The 14,127-nt window shown below is 52.0% G+C and overlaps 1 non-coding gene across 1 annotated transcript; it reads right to left on the bottom strand.

Annotated features, from left to right (window-relative positions):
• Positions 1 to 13,237: 13,237 nt before the first annotated feature.
• On the bottom strand, positions 13,238 to 13,363 carry LOC112610494. The gene has a single exon (XR_003116389.1). It is a non-coding gene; the product is annotated as a U6atac minor spliceosomal RNA (small nuclear RNA).
• Positions 13,364 to 14,127: the final 764 nt, after the last annotated feature.

Here is a 14,127-nt window from a genome sequence, read left to right on the forward strand (position 1 = left end):
GAAACCAGAGGTTGGGGTTTGGCTGTGGGAAGTCGGTTTTCTCCACTTACGCCGTCCCTTCTACGTGGCATTTTTTCCATTTTCGGATTCTGTTCAGGCGCCCTCCTGTTCTTCCGCCCTGGGGCTCCGCGGTCGGCCGGGGCCGGTGCACCTGGGCCTCGAGACTCCAGGGTCCACCTTACAGATGAGCTCGAACCGCGCCACGACGCAACTTACCTCGCCACCGATCCCCGCGTCTCCTTTCCGCCAGCCGCATTCCGCAGAGCCGGAGTCGTCTTCACTGATTCCCCGATGGGGACACTGAGGTCCAGGTGGCCCGCGGGGACTCGGGTCCCGCCCGATTTGCGTGTGTTATGGCGGGGCAACTTTTCAGAGAGGGTGCTTGAGTTTCCGGAACGGTCGTTTCTGGATTGTTCCTCGGAAGGTGAGTTATGCAGGCCATGCACACTGCCTGCCTTCCTGTCTACAAAGCAAACCATATTGCTCAACTGGTGGGCGCTTCTTTCCCATTCCTGGTGAACTGACCCTTTGAATCTGCCCCCAGCCAGTTATGGCACTCCCCACATCATCTCTAGTATAAACAGTCCGATTTAACATATTAATAACATGACATTGAGCACCTCCTCCCATTCCTGGATCCTCTTTTTGATACACTGCTCTGTCTGTCCTCCTCTTCAATTGTAACACTCGGTACCAAACATACTACTCCAGATAGAGTGTTATGAATGAAACTTCACCTCCTTCACTCTATACCCCATACATCTGTTAATGTAGCCCTCAAAAAACCACATTACTTTCCCTGAGGCCTGTTACACAGATGACCATGAGGAGCTTTAAGGCGGACTGAATGTCAGCAGAGTCTCAGGTTATCAGAAGAGAAGGTGTAGAGCCCAGACAGCAGAGGAATATTGACCTTTTCTCTAAGATCCCAATAAATGGAAGAGACGCTCTTGACTTTTGAAGGTAATGCCGAGCTAGGATGTCAGTGTCATCATGAAAGTGTTATTAAATACAAATTAAGGCCTTTTCTGACAAGCACCTTAGCTTAGACAGAGTCCAGATATTCAGGGATAGGGATAGGAAGGTGGAAAGTCCTGCTCTACTGGATATTGCCTTGAATCCTGTCCCTTCAAATTCCTGATGAGAAGGAGCTTCAAGACTGAACATTGGGTTATCTGAAGGAGCTGGAGCAGAGAATTCCACCCTAGAGGAGGGCAGGGGGATGAGCCAAGCCAAAGTCAATATAAGAGAAGTGCAAGGGGCCGGGCGCAGTGGCTCACGCCTGTAATCCCAGCACTTTGGGAGGCTGAGGCAGGCGGATCACTTGAGGTCAGGAGTTTGAGACCAGCCTGGCCAACATGGCGAAACCCTGTCTCTATTTAAAATACAAAAAAATTAGCTGGGCATGGTGGTACGTGCCTGTAGTCGCAGCTGCTCAGGAGGCTGAGGTGGGAGAATCGCTTGAGCATGGAGGGTCAAGCTTGCAGTAAGCTGAGATGGTGCAACTGCACTCCAGCCTGAGAGACAATGAGAAACTGTTTCAAAAAAACAAAAAAGAAAAAAAAAAGTACAAGGTACAGAAGAGGTCAGTGTAAAGATACTGGGGAAACATGGGCTTCCAAAGGTGAAGGACCAGAGGCAGGGGTCAAGTATGGATTCCAGGTCAAGGTTGGTGAGAGGAACTGAAGTGAATACAAGTCAGATACAAGCACCAGGGTGAGCTTGGGGAACAGAAATCTTGTAGTTATCTTGAAGGCCAGCAGTTATATACATGCACCCCCATGGAGCCAGGGGTCGGTCATTGGCTTAAAGAATGAGGACAGAAGTGAAGGCAGAGGCAGAAATGGACACATATGTTGAGTTTATTGCATGATCTCCATTAAATCGCTGATACTCCCTAGACTTCAGCTTCCTTAGTTGTAAATTCTACAGTTGAAAGAGCTATGTCCTAAATGCCTCATGTCCTGAAATTTTAGGTTTCTACCTCAGAGCCTGGACTTTGCAGAAGCAAGGGGATCAAGGCCACCCCACCCATCATAGTAGCCCCTTCTGCAATGGGGCTTGACCATTGTGACCTCCTGATGAGATCTATGTGACCAGGGCTCCTCCATCCAGAGAGTTATAAGCAGTCCTCCCTGATGGGAAGCACTGGAGCTGCAAAGGCTCCGCCCATGCTGGTTACCCCTGGTAGAGTCCTCCCTTTTGCTCCTCCTTAGTGTCCAGGGCAAAACACAGGGCCTCTGGTACTGCATTTTGAGAGCCACGCAGGCAGACATAGTCATTTGTGGGCAGCTAAAACCTCCAGGATATTTTTTAAAACATAGACCAGAATTTGGCAATTCTATATATTATGCCTCATTCTATGAGTTTTAGCCCATTACCAGCCTGGAGAAATATGCTTTTTTGTGTGTTTTGTTTTGAGGTGGAGTTTCACTCTTGTCACCCAGGCTGGAGTGCAGTGGTGTGATCTTGGCTCACTGCAACCTCTGCCTCCCAGGTTCAACCAATTCTTCTGCCTCAGCCTCCCGAGTAGCTGGGATTGATTATAGGCATGCGCCACCACGCCCGGCTAATTTTTGTATGTTTAGTAGAGATGGGGTTTCACCATGTTGGCCAGGCTGGTTTCGATCTCCTGACCTCGTGATCTGCCCGTCTCTGCCTCCCAAAGTGCCGGGATTATAGGCATGAGCCACCGCGCCTGGCCCAAGAAATATGTTGTTAAATCTTTTACTATACAATACAACACAAATTTGAAAACCACACAAATCAAGTGAATGCCTTAATGAATTATAAGGGGAACACCATCCAAGTTAGATAATTTTGCCAGATACCCCAGAAACCCTTTTTATGTGCCCGTCCCAATCACAACTCCCCCAGGGCCGTAAGTATCCTTAACCCTCTAATCACTTCCTTGCATTTTAGTTTATCACCTAATTGAGCATTGCAGCATCTTTATACATTATAGTTTAACTGCTCATTTAAAAAAATGGATAGAAGCTTTTTTTCAATCAGGAGGTATCCTTTCCTTCCCTTTTATTTCCTTGCAGTGTGTCTGTTGAGGATCCTGGGCCACTGGACCTGGAGGGTTTCCCACAGTCTAGATTTTGCTTACTGCAAACTCTTGGTGCAACCCAGTAAGCTCCCCAGTCCTCAGTACTTCCTGCAAATTGGCAGCTAGATCCAGATGCTGGATCAGAGACAGGTTGGATGCCTATGGCAAGACTCTGGTATTATGAGAAGGCTCTGATTCCCCCAGGTAAGGAGTCACTCAATTTCTTGTCTGGGACCCCTCTGTGTGTCTGGCACCATACTGGGAAGCCCCTTAGGACTTGGATGGTGTCTCACTCATGTCTGTGTTACCAGCAGCTGGAACAGAGACAGAGCCCTGGCACAAGGAAGGTCCCGGCCTGAAGGGCTAGGGAAGACTTCCCTGAGGAGGTGACATTGTGGCTGGGCTCTGCAGGATGAATAGGAACTCAACAGAGCACAACCAGGTCTTGGGTATCTCTGCCCTCATTCAGTCATCTTTGACACTCAAATATCATGATCTAAGTTGCATCTCAGCAGGCAGGGGTTCTTTTCTTTCCCCTGTGGCCCCTCGAACCTGCAGGTAAAATTGATTTTTGAATTAAGAAACAAATTCTCACTCCCTGTAGATGGTTTTATTAGCAAACCCTAAGGGTCTAACCCCATACTTGGGGACAGAAGTTACCAATTTGGAATCATACACTGATAGGAATGAAACCAGCCAACTGTCTCATTTCACACTGCAGAAACAGGCAAAAAGAAGGAAAGCAATTTGTTCTGGGTCACCCAGAAAGCTCTGCCTTTATCATAGAGATTATGCTTGTCTACAGCACGAGCTCAAATCTTCTTGGAAAAGTCATCTTCATTATTAACTTGACATGCACCGAGGAGATGGTCTCTTTGCCAGCCTGTAGGCCAAACTGGCACCTCACTTGTCAAACACTCATACCTGATCAGCAGATGATGACCAGCAGATGATGACCAAAAACATTAGGACAGCAGATGATGACCAAAATCATTATACTTGATTACAATATTAAGGTTTTAGGAGCAAGAGAGGGACAGAGATATACACTGTTAAAGGTTGGATTCCCCAGAAGGCAGACCCCTAGACAGAGTTTAATGTGCAGAATGCTTATTCCACGTGGGGAAGGGTGGGAAGCAGGTGTGAAATGAGGGAGAGCCCCTTCCCCCACCACTCACTGGATGTGGGCTGTCCAGAAACCTTAGACTAGGTGGCTCTGATGGCAGAAGGCAGTCTGTTGATAGCACTCCAAGCAGCTGGGACAAATCCTTTCTTGAAGGAGTAACATGGCACAGTGGCTATCACACACACAGTGGGAACTTAAAGACAAGAATCAATTCAGTCACAGAAGGTGAGGGCAAAGATAAAGCTCATAGGCCAAAGACTTAACTTCTGGATCAAGGGCTCTAATATTTTCTGGACATGTGCTTTGGCTACTGAAAGCATTTCAGAGAACCCTGAGTAAGAGGGCTGGGACCTGGGGCCAGTAGGTATCATTGTGTGACCTCACTTCCCAGGAGCCTCAGATCACCTGCCTCCTCCCCAGACCCCATCATCCAGGAAAACTGAATTCAGCTGAAAGCACAGCCATGGCATTGCTGAAATATGACACCACCTGGAGAGAATGGATTCCTTTCTGGGGAATTTACCCCTCTGCTGCTGCTTGAGGGCAAGTGTCCTATCTTCCCTTCCCTTGCTAGATAAAGAGGCTCTTCATTTGTTGGCTGAATGAATGAAGGTCAGAAAAAGAAAACTCAACTTCTCTTCCTCCAGTAATGGAACAATCAAGCTGGGAGAAATCACAGAGATAAAAATCACGTCCCAATTTTGTCCACGAGGAAACTGAACTTCAGAGGCAGGAAATAACTCTTTGAAGGTTGCAGAGAAGGTGAGGAATGGAAACAGGCCATAAGCAGCGACAAGCCTGGTAATGCCAGAGTGGTGTTTCTGCAGTAAAGATTTCCCTTCCTGCTTGCCTTTCCCCTGGGTTCTGGGGCTCTCCCTTGGTCCAGACCATTTGGGCCGAGAGAAACAAAACCCAGGTGCACTGCCATCTAAGCAGAATATGCTGAGAAAATCAACCTCACAAATTCCATAGTCATCTACAAAGTACTTCAGGTTATCACCAGCCCCTTTCTCCCTCTGGTCCCAGGATGCCTATGTCTTCTCTCAGATCTCTTTCTGGGCTGGGTGCGGTGGCTCACACCTGCAATCCCAGCACTTAGGGAGACCAAGGCAGGAGGATCACCTGAGGTCAGATTTCACTAACATGGTGAAACCCTATCTCTACCAAAAATACAAAAATTACCCGGACATGGTGGTGGGTGCCTGTAATCCCAGCTACTAGGGAGCCTGAGGCAGGAGAATCGCTTGAACCTGGGAGGCAGAGGTTACAGTGAGCCGAGATTGCGCCACTGCACTCCAGTCTGGGCAACACAGTGAGACTCTGTCTCAAATAAAGGAATGAATAAAAATAACTGAGAGATGTTAATATCATCATTATGGTATATGTTCTTGAAGGCAGTAGTTCTCAAACAGCAGGAGGTAACCCTGTTAAGTGAAACCAATTTAACAGGTTGTAAACAGCATTTTAAAAATGAAATGGTAATGCAGAATATATATTTGAGTGCATAAGAATTGTTTCATAAAACATTTGTTTTACATATGTACCTAGATACATACACATATATACATACACACACACACAGATATTTCCTATCATGGGCATGACTGAGTTTGAAAGCTACTGATCTAAGGCAACATTTCTCTAAAGATGATTGAAAGGAGTGTGTTTCTTTTCTTTTCTTTTCCTTTTCTTTTTTTTTTTTTGAGATGGGGTCTCACTCTGTTGCTCAAGCTAGGGTGCAGTGGCATGATCACAGCTCACTGTAGCCTCAGCCTCCTGAGCTCAAGCGATCCTCCCACCTCAGCCTCCCAAGAAGCTGAGACTACAGGTGCACGGCACCACGCTTAGCTAATTTTTCTGGTTTTTTTTTTTTTTTTTTTCAGAGACAGGGTTTCATCAGGTTGCCTAGACTGGTCTTCAACTCTGGAGCTCAAGCAATCTGCCTGCCTCGGCCTCCCAAAGTGCTTGTGGCTTACAAGCCTGAGCCATTGCGCCCGGTCTATTTTTCTAACTTTAGTAATTTGCATACCACTGCCACTATTGCTGCCATATCAGAATACTACCTATAACATTATTTACTAAATTATTGTCTTTGAGTTGGCTCACTTTAGCCATTTTAGCCTCATTGTAACAGCAATATTCAGAAAATTTACATTTAATACTACATATTACATTTTTTCCCATCTAAAACCATCTCTCATAGGAGCACCACCTTTTGGGAAACGCTGGTGGCAAGGAGTGTCACATGCAAAAGCCCTTTCCAGAAGTCAAGCTGGGAGCCAGAAAAGCTGTGTGATGTTGGAATGTTGGGTGAGCCCCCGTCCTCTGCCCCCAGGGTCCTCCTCTGCCCCTGGAGGCAGTCCCAGTCCTGCTGCTGGGTGTCCCAAGTTCTTGTGTTGACCTTCCCACAGTGGCCACCTCAAGAAGAAAAGAGCAGGCCCTATCTGCCTGCGGACTGGATCTTTCTTGGGATGTTCCCGCCAGTGGAAAAGGCCAGGCCCTGGTGTCTGCCTTTCTGTAGCGAGCTGCGTCCTGCTGCTGCCCCAAGATGGAAGAATTTCCTTTCTTGTCCAGCTTTGATTCCATTGATGGGATTAGGCACCCCCCATGGCCGTGTCCTTTGATGTGGTCAGGGGGTAGCAGGGAGATTTCAGGCCCAGGGAGCAAATCTTAATCTTCTTCGAGCTTCTCTGGGATCAGCACCAGGGTAAACCCATTACAACCCTGCCCTTTCATCCCCCCAGGACACCGGCTCCTCCCGGCTCCTGAGTCTCAGAGATCGTAAGGGTTTGTCAGATTTGGAGCGAGCAATAAAAGGGGAAGAGAAAGCAGAGCACTAACTCCAGACCCCCTCCAGCACTGGCTGCATCTCCAGCAATGTCAGGGCATCTTCTTTCTTCCCTTCTAATCCCGCGCTCCCACAAAATGGCGATTACAGAGGCCTGGGGCCAGCGCTGTCCATGCCCCAGCACAGGGCGTCTCTGCCGGCGCTCCGCCGCCATCCCCCCCCCAGCTGCGCACTTCCGGGAGCACCAGCTCCTGGACATGTCCCACCCAGGGATCCCGATGTGGGGACAGGGGGAGCAGATATACCCCTCAACCCTTACCAAAGTGAGGTTTAGAGACAGGGTCTCGCTCTGTCATGCAGGCTGGAGTGCAGTGGTGCTATCATATCTCACTGTAGCCTCAAACTCCTGGGCTTCGGTGATCTTCCCACCACAGGTGTATGCCACCACGCCCAGCTACTTTTTTTTTTTTTTTTTTTTTTTTAACTTTGTGTAGTGACAGAGTCTCACTATGTTCCCAGGCTGGTCTCAGACTCCTGGGCTCGAGCAATCCTCCTGCCTTGCCTCCCAAAGTGCTGGGATTACAGGTGTGCGCCGCCGTGCCTAGTCTCACAGTGAGGTTTGAAGGCAGGGTTGGTGAGGCCAGGCAAGAGAAGGCAGGAACATAGCTAATATCTATGTCGGGACACAGATATGTCACGTTATTTTCTTTAAATGGTTCCAAATCTCGACCTGAAGAGGTTGGGAAACTCAACCTCAGTGGGTATTTGGGCTCCCCCATCATCCACGGTCCCTGGAATCCTGGCCATCTTGAGGCTGGGGATCTTGGTAGAGGCCTGGTCCAGGTCCCAGAGGAGACACGCAGTTACTCTCCCAAATCCTGGCGTCTCCGGAGAGAGTGGGGCAGCAGGTCTCCACCAAGGGGATTCCACTGAACTCCCACCCCTCGCTAATCTTGCGACAGCTCTCCCTCAGCCTCGAAGCTTTTCTGTCCCACTCCTTTTCCACAGTCCCCCTAAAGGAACTCAGCTTTTCAAACAGCACAGACAGGAAGAGAGGTTGTCTGCAGGCCGCTGGAACTGGGACTTGAAAGCACGAAATTTTAACATCTCAACAAAGCATGCTGCCGGGTACTATGTTTGGCGCTTTAATATATAATCTTTGCCACCATAAGCCCTGCCAGAAGTGCCCGGGGGCTCCAGGTTCCAGATGGGGAAGTTGAGGCCGGCGGCAGGCACGCTCCACCGGGCGCGGGGCGCGGCCCCGGAGTGGAGCGGCCGGCAGGGGGCTCTCCGCGCCGGTCTCGGCGGGAGGAAGCGCTGGCAGCTGCTCGGACGGGTCAAAGGAGGAAAAGGGAAAATTACTGGGCTTGGAGGCGGGAAGGACTGCGTGACTGGGAGGAAGGCACTCGAGACTGTCGAGTCGGGCCGCCGGCGTCGGGACCCCATCCCCGGGACAGGGCGGGCCACCCGGGACCGGGAAGCCCGGGCCGCCCCCCACCGCCGTCAGGGTCTCTCCCGCCGGTGCCGCAGGCTGGAGCGGGCGTCGCGGCCGGGGGCGGTGCCGCCTAGGGGCGGGCGGAGGGCGGGCCGGGGCGGGGCGCCGTCCGCTCGGCTCCGGGAGGCGGTGCGGGCGGGCGCTGGCCGCGTCCGCCCGCCGGGAGCCGCGGGGCGCGCAGCCTTCCTGATGTGTCACCAGCACGTGGAGCCAGGTCGGGCCGCGGCGAGCAAGCGGACCCCCCCACCAACTTTCGAGGGGTCTCGCCATCCCGCTCCTCTCCCGGCTTCGCCCGGCTCGCTCTCCTAGCGGAGGGGGCAGCAGCGGCCCCCAGGTCCCGGGCAAGTCGAGCGAGACCACGGCCCCCGGCCAGGAGCGCGAGGGGCTCCCGGAACGTCGGGGCGCGGGCCCCGGCTCGCGGCTACGGCCCCAGTGTCCAGGCGGCGGCGCGGGCTCGGCCGTGCGGGACGGCGCGGCCTGCGGCGAGAGGTTGGCACTGGCCCCCGCCCCGCGCCCCGCGCCCCGCGCCCCTCGCCCCTCGCCACTCGCCCGCCGAGCTGAGCGCAGGTAACCGGGGCGGAGCGGAGCTGGGCCTCGCGGGCGCGGCGTGGGAGCGTGGCGAAGTTTCTCGGCGCGTAACTCTTGCGCCCCACTCGGGAGTGGGGCTCTGGTGGGGAGGCTTTGGTCCCCGCACCTCCCCCTCCCCCAGCGCTGTCCCTCGGCCTGCACCGAGGCGGCCCGGGGGTGGCCTGGAGGCCGCCGAGCGCGCCAAGCGTCGTGTAACCCTTCGAGGGCTGGGTTTGGAGCCCGCGACCCGAGGTCGGGCGGGGCAGTGGACTTTCCCAGGGGATGCCGCCTGAGGGACACCCAGAGCTTCGGCTGAGTGGAGCGCGGTGCACAGAGCCGGTGGCCGGACCCAGCCCCGGGAAGCCCGTCGGGGACGCGCCGCACCCCGAACTCCGAGACGGATGGGAGCTGAGGGCTGGGTCTTTGCGGGCGAGATGAGGGTGTCGGATCAACTGGCCTACAAAGTCCCAGTCCTCGGCCCCCGGGACCAGCGTCTTCTCCACGGTCCTCGCCCCAGGCCAGCTTCCTCCCGGGCTCGCCTGCGCTCCGGCCGCCGGGCTGCCTCTCAGGTCCGCGCTGGAGGAGGAGTGGCGAGGTGCGCTCGCCACCGGCTGCGTGCGGGGATTCGGGAAATCCCCGCACTTCGCTGGAGAAATAGCTACGCTCTCGGACGTGTGAGTCGGTCACTGCTTGCGGATCCGTACCCTCTGGGCAGACGTGGGCCCCGCCCCGGCGACCTGGACCCGGCTTACCCATGGGCCAAGCCCTGCCACTTACCGAGGCCTGCCCTGTTGCGCTTTCCAGGGCGGCAACCTTGAGCTTGGGGGTGGGGAGAACCGGGCCTGACTTCTAGAATTGCCCGTGGGGAGGTGGGAAGCCGAGGTTTGGCCCGGTGGCGCCGGAAGCCCCTGTCCCTCTCCCAAACACCATTTCTTTAAAGATGGATCTTTGTGGATGTGTTACCAATGGCCAGTTTTTTGTTCCCTGACAGACGCAACATAATGTGGACCCACTCCAGTCCTCTTAAAGTTTTATGCTGGAATTCCTTAAACTCTCCCTTAAAGTCTCTTATCTATAGGAAGTCTATAGTAGTGCGTTTGCTTCTGCTCCCCGAAAAGAAAAACCCAACAGCCCCTGAAACCTCGGGTTTGCCTGGTGTTGGAACTTTGGTTATTTGTCCTTTTGTTTGTGTTGTTTTTTGGCTCTTGGCCGTGGGGGCCGTGGAAAAACATTTGGGGACATGCAGTGAGGTGACTTGAACTGTGTGAAGAACTGGTTGACAAAATAAGGAACGTCTGGTCCCTGTCTTACTTGGCTTTGGAAAACAGGAGAGCTTTTTAGGAGCTGGGAGGAGGGAGGGTGAGAGGGAGGAACCTTCACGGCCAGGTTGGCCCACCCCTTGCCAGGTCGTGAAAAACCCTTCCAAGAGGCATTTTCCCACAGGCTCCCTGCCTCTGCAGGCCACGTGTAGAGTAGTCCTTTGCAGGCGTCCTGCCCATGCTGCTGTCCCTGTTTTGGGGGCACGTGGGAGCCAACACGGGAACCAGGTGTGTGGTGGGCAGTCAGGTGTGCTTTGGGGTCACGGAGGCAGGTTTGGGACTGGGAGCCCAGAAAGGGACATACCCAGTCCTGCAGTTGGCCTGACTTTTGTCCATGTTAGCTTTGTCCTGGAGGCTTAGCCAGTGGAAGGTGCAGATGTCAGAATTATGAGAGAAAAGTGTTTCTTTGGCCATGGGGTAGATTTCTGAGCATCTTGACAAATTCTCATTTTGGAGACAAAATTGTCTAGGAGTGGAACTGGTGGGAGCTTCAACTGGAGACCTCGCCCCTAATTAAGAAAAATGCTCTTTGGAGCGCTGAATCAGCTTGGGAAAACAAAGTTCTCCCTTTGAACCAATGCCTCTCCCAGCCCTGGGGATCAGTGTCTAAAAGTAAATGAAGTGGAGATCTCCAGAATATTGCGTGGTCATAAAACATCCCAGAAGTGGGCTGGAGCAATGAGATGCCGAAAAGCAGGCCGGGCTGGCTGCCCTGCACCCACCCTGGAGGGGACAGGCTGGAGAAGGTGGACTCTCAGGGCTGGGAATGAGACCTGAGGAGCACTGTGGCGCCCCTGGCAGTTTCCCTCAGGCTGTGCCCCATTCTTTCTGGGTCTGGCCAGGGCTTTAGAGATTTTTAGGAAATGACTTGGTGCTTCATTTCTTTGGGGGAAGTGAGTGATTAGGTTTTTCCTTCTTGGATTTTTTTTCCTTTGCAAAATGTGATTGAATCAGCTATGCAGTGGGCTGGGCTAGCCTGGCCTCCTGCAACTGATTTATGCTTCCGTGTAGGCCGTTGTATTGAGGAATTGTGTTGTAGTGGAGAGCTGTTTGATTTTGCTCTCTCGAATTCATAGTTTCCTGGAGCAGAGGCCTCCTTCCTGGCTCCTAGCCCCACCCCAGTCCATCCTTCAAAGATGGGTACCTCAAGGTTTCAAGGGGAAGTAGCTTGAACATAGACTGATTTACCCTGGAGCCTTCTTCAGGAAGCAGCTAAATGCAAGGTAGAAAGCTGGTAGGATGGGGAGGGTTTTAGCTAGAGCCCCAGGGAGACCAATGGGAGACTCCTAAAAATCCAGCTGGATTCTCGGTCCTGCGTACTGGGAAGAAACTTGCATTCCCTCAACTCTTAGGTAAATTGCAGCCTGGTGAATAATTAACCTTGCCATTTTAGCTTTTTTTTTTTTTTTTTAAAGAAAAAGAAAAATCCCAACCTATGAAAGATTAAAGATCAGTTTTTGTCCAGCAGGATTGGAATGACAAAGGAGGTATTGGGAGAAGCCAGTCCTCTCATCTGCACTCCTAGCAACTCTGGAAATTCTGAACCTTAGAAGAAATCCCTCCAGGGTTTTGTTGGTGGCCATCCCTGCCGAGCCCCTGGCTGCTTCCCTCGGTTTCCTTTGGTCCCTCTTTGCCCAAAGCTGAGCTGTCTGAATGGTGAGGATTCTCTCCTCCACTTTGTCTAGCAACAGCTTGGCCCTTGATACTGTAGGAGGAGTTAATTCCGCTGCTGGGCCAGTCTACAGCCCTCTGCGCGGGCTGGTAAATATTTGGCCAGTCTCAGTTCTTTTTACACAAAAGAACAGCGCTCCTAATCTGTGATAAGTCCCTGAAAGAGAGTTGTCTCAGAAGCAAGGGATCATTTTGGTTTCCGTGAAGTGTTTTTTTCTCGAAGCAGACCAGTCTGAAGGCCATGGAGGCACACTTTGCGTCCAGATGTATTTGGGTTCCAACTGCGGCTCACCAGCTGTATGGCTTTGGCCCAGTGACTTCTCTGTGCCCCAGTTTCTTTCCTTGTGAGATGAGGGTTATGATACCTACCCTGTAAGTGTGTGGCGAAGCTTACGAAAGATGTGTGTCAGGGTGTCTGGCACAAACCAGTAGATCTCCGACTGGTAGTCTTCGTCCCCTGGCTCTTTTTTTTAAATAAAATTTTTCAAATTATTATTTTCTTTCTTTTCTCCTTCCTTCCTTCCTTCCTTCCTTCCTTCCTTCCTTCCTTCCGTCCGTCCGTCCTTTTTCTCGACGTAGTCTTACTCTATTGCCCAAGTTGGAGTGCAGTGACACGATCTCAGCTCACTGCAGTCTCCACCTCCCAGGTTCAAGCGATTCTCCTGCCTCAGCCTCTCGATTAGCTGTGATTACAGGCGCCCGCCACCACACCCGGCTTATATTTGTATTTTTAGTAGAGATGGAGTTTCGCCATGTTGGCCAGGCTAGTCTCGAACTCCTGAACTCAAATGATCTGCCTGCCTCAGCCTCCCAAAGTGCTGGGGTTACAGGTGTGAGCCACCACGCTCGGCCTCTTTATTTTTCTTTTCTTTGCTTTTCCTTTCTTTTCTTTTCTTTTTTCTTTTCTTTCTTTTTTTTTTTTTTTTTTGAGACAGATTCTCAGTCTGTTATCCGGGTGGAGTGCAGTGGTATGGTCTCTGCTCACTGAAACCTCTGCCTCCTGGGTTCAAGTGATTCTCCTGCCTCAGTGGGATTACAGGCATGCACCACCGTGCCCTGCTAATTTTTTGCATTTTTAGTAGAGACGGGGTTTTACCATGTTGCCAGGCTGGTCTTGAACTCTTGGCCTCAAGTGATCCCCTCACCTTGACCTCCCAAAGTACTGTGATTACAGGCATGAAATACCACGCCCTGTCTTAAATTATTATTTTAAATTAAAAAAAAAAGATGTTTAGATGCCATGATGTAGGTGGCAGTGCCTTAACCGTGTGTGTGTTGTCAGGCCCAAGAGCCTCTTCCATCCTTGTCAAGGGGAGTGCTAACCTTCTCTCTTTTCATACAGCCTGGCTCTCTTATTTTGTATCTGTATGTATATACATGTTGGTTGAAACTGGTGCAGGGTGATTGAGACTTGGGCTTGTGGGTCTGGTAGGTTCAAGGACTAACTGCATCGCTTGGGAGCATGGGGCCTCGGGCAAGTTACTTAATCCACTGGGAACAGGAGCATTGTAATCACGAGATGGGGATACTGTCTGGGATTCCCATCCCCTATCTGAGTCTCAGTCCTCTCAGTTTCTGTGGTTTGACGACTGTGTGCTAGGGGCTGGGCCAGGCAGATGCTGGGGTGTCCGTTAGTAAGATGGGCACGGTCCCTCGCTGCCTGCTCTGATTTTTGCCCCAGCTCTGAGAGCAGATTAATGGTATTGTAAGTCCTCATTGTATGGTTGAAGTCGCGACTCAGAGGGGAAGAGACCCTCCCAGAATCTCCCAGCTTGCCTCGGTACCACAGGAGCAGGGCCCCCGGCCTTCCGGGTACAGCCTCCCAGGTTGGAAGCTGGCAAGCTGGGGCTGTAGAACAGGAGGTGGCTGGGCTTGGATTCGCTGGCACCGAGTCCTTAAAGGAACCCTGGGTAGCAGATGTGGCTGCCTTGCACATCTGCTCAGCAGTGCATCACTCCTAAAGGCCCAAAGACTCGTCCGGTCCTGACACTGAGCACGTTTCAGAAAAGGTCCCAGGGAAGACATTTGAATTGCCACAGCTGCTCAAGGCTCGCTCCCTCACTCATGCCGTGGGCAAGCTAAACATCCTCTAGTAGGACCAGTCAAGCA

This window comes from Theropithecus gelada, chromosome 16, assembly GCF_003255815.1.
Source record: "Theropithecus gelada isolate Dixy chromosome 16, Tgel_1.0, whole genome shotgun sequence".
Classification (NCBI taxonomy): Eukaryota; Metazoa; Chordata; class Mammalia; order Primates; family Cercopithecidae; genus Theropithecus; species Theropithecus gelada.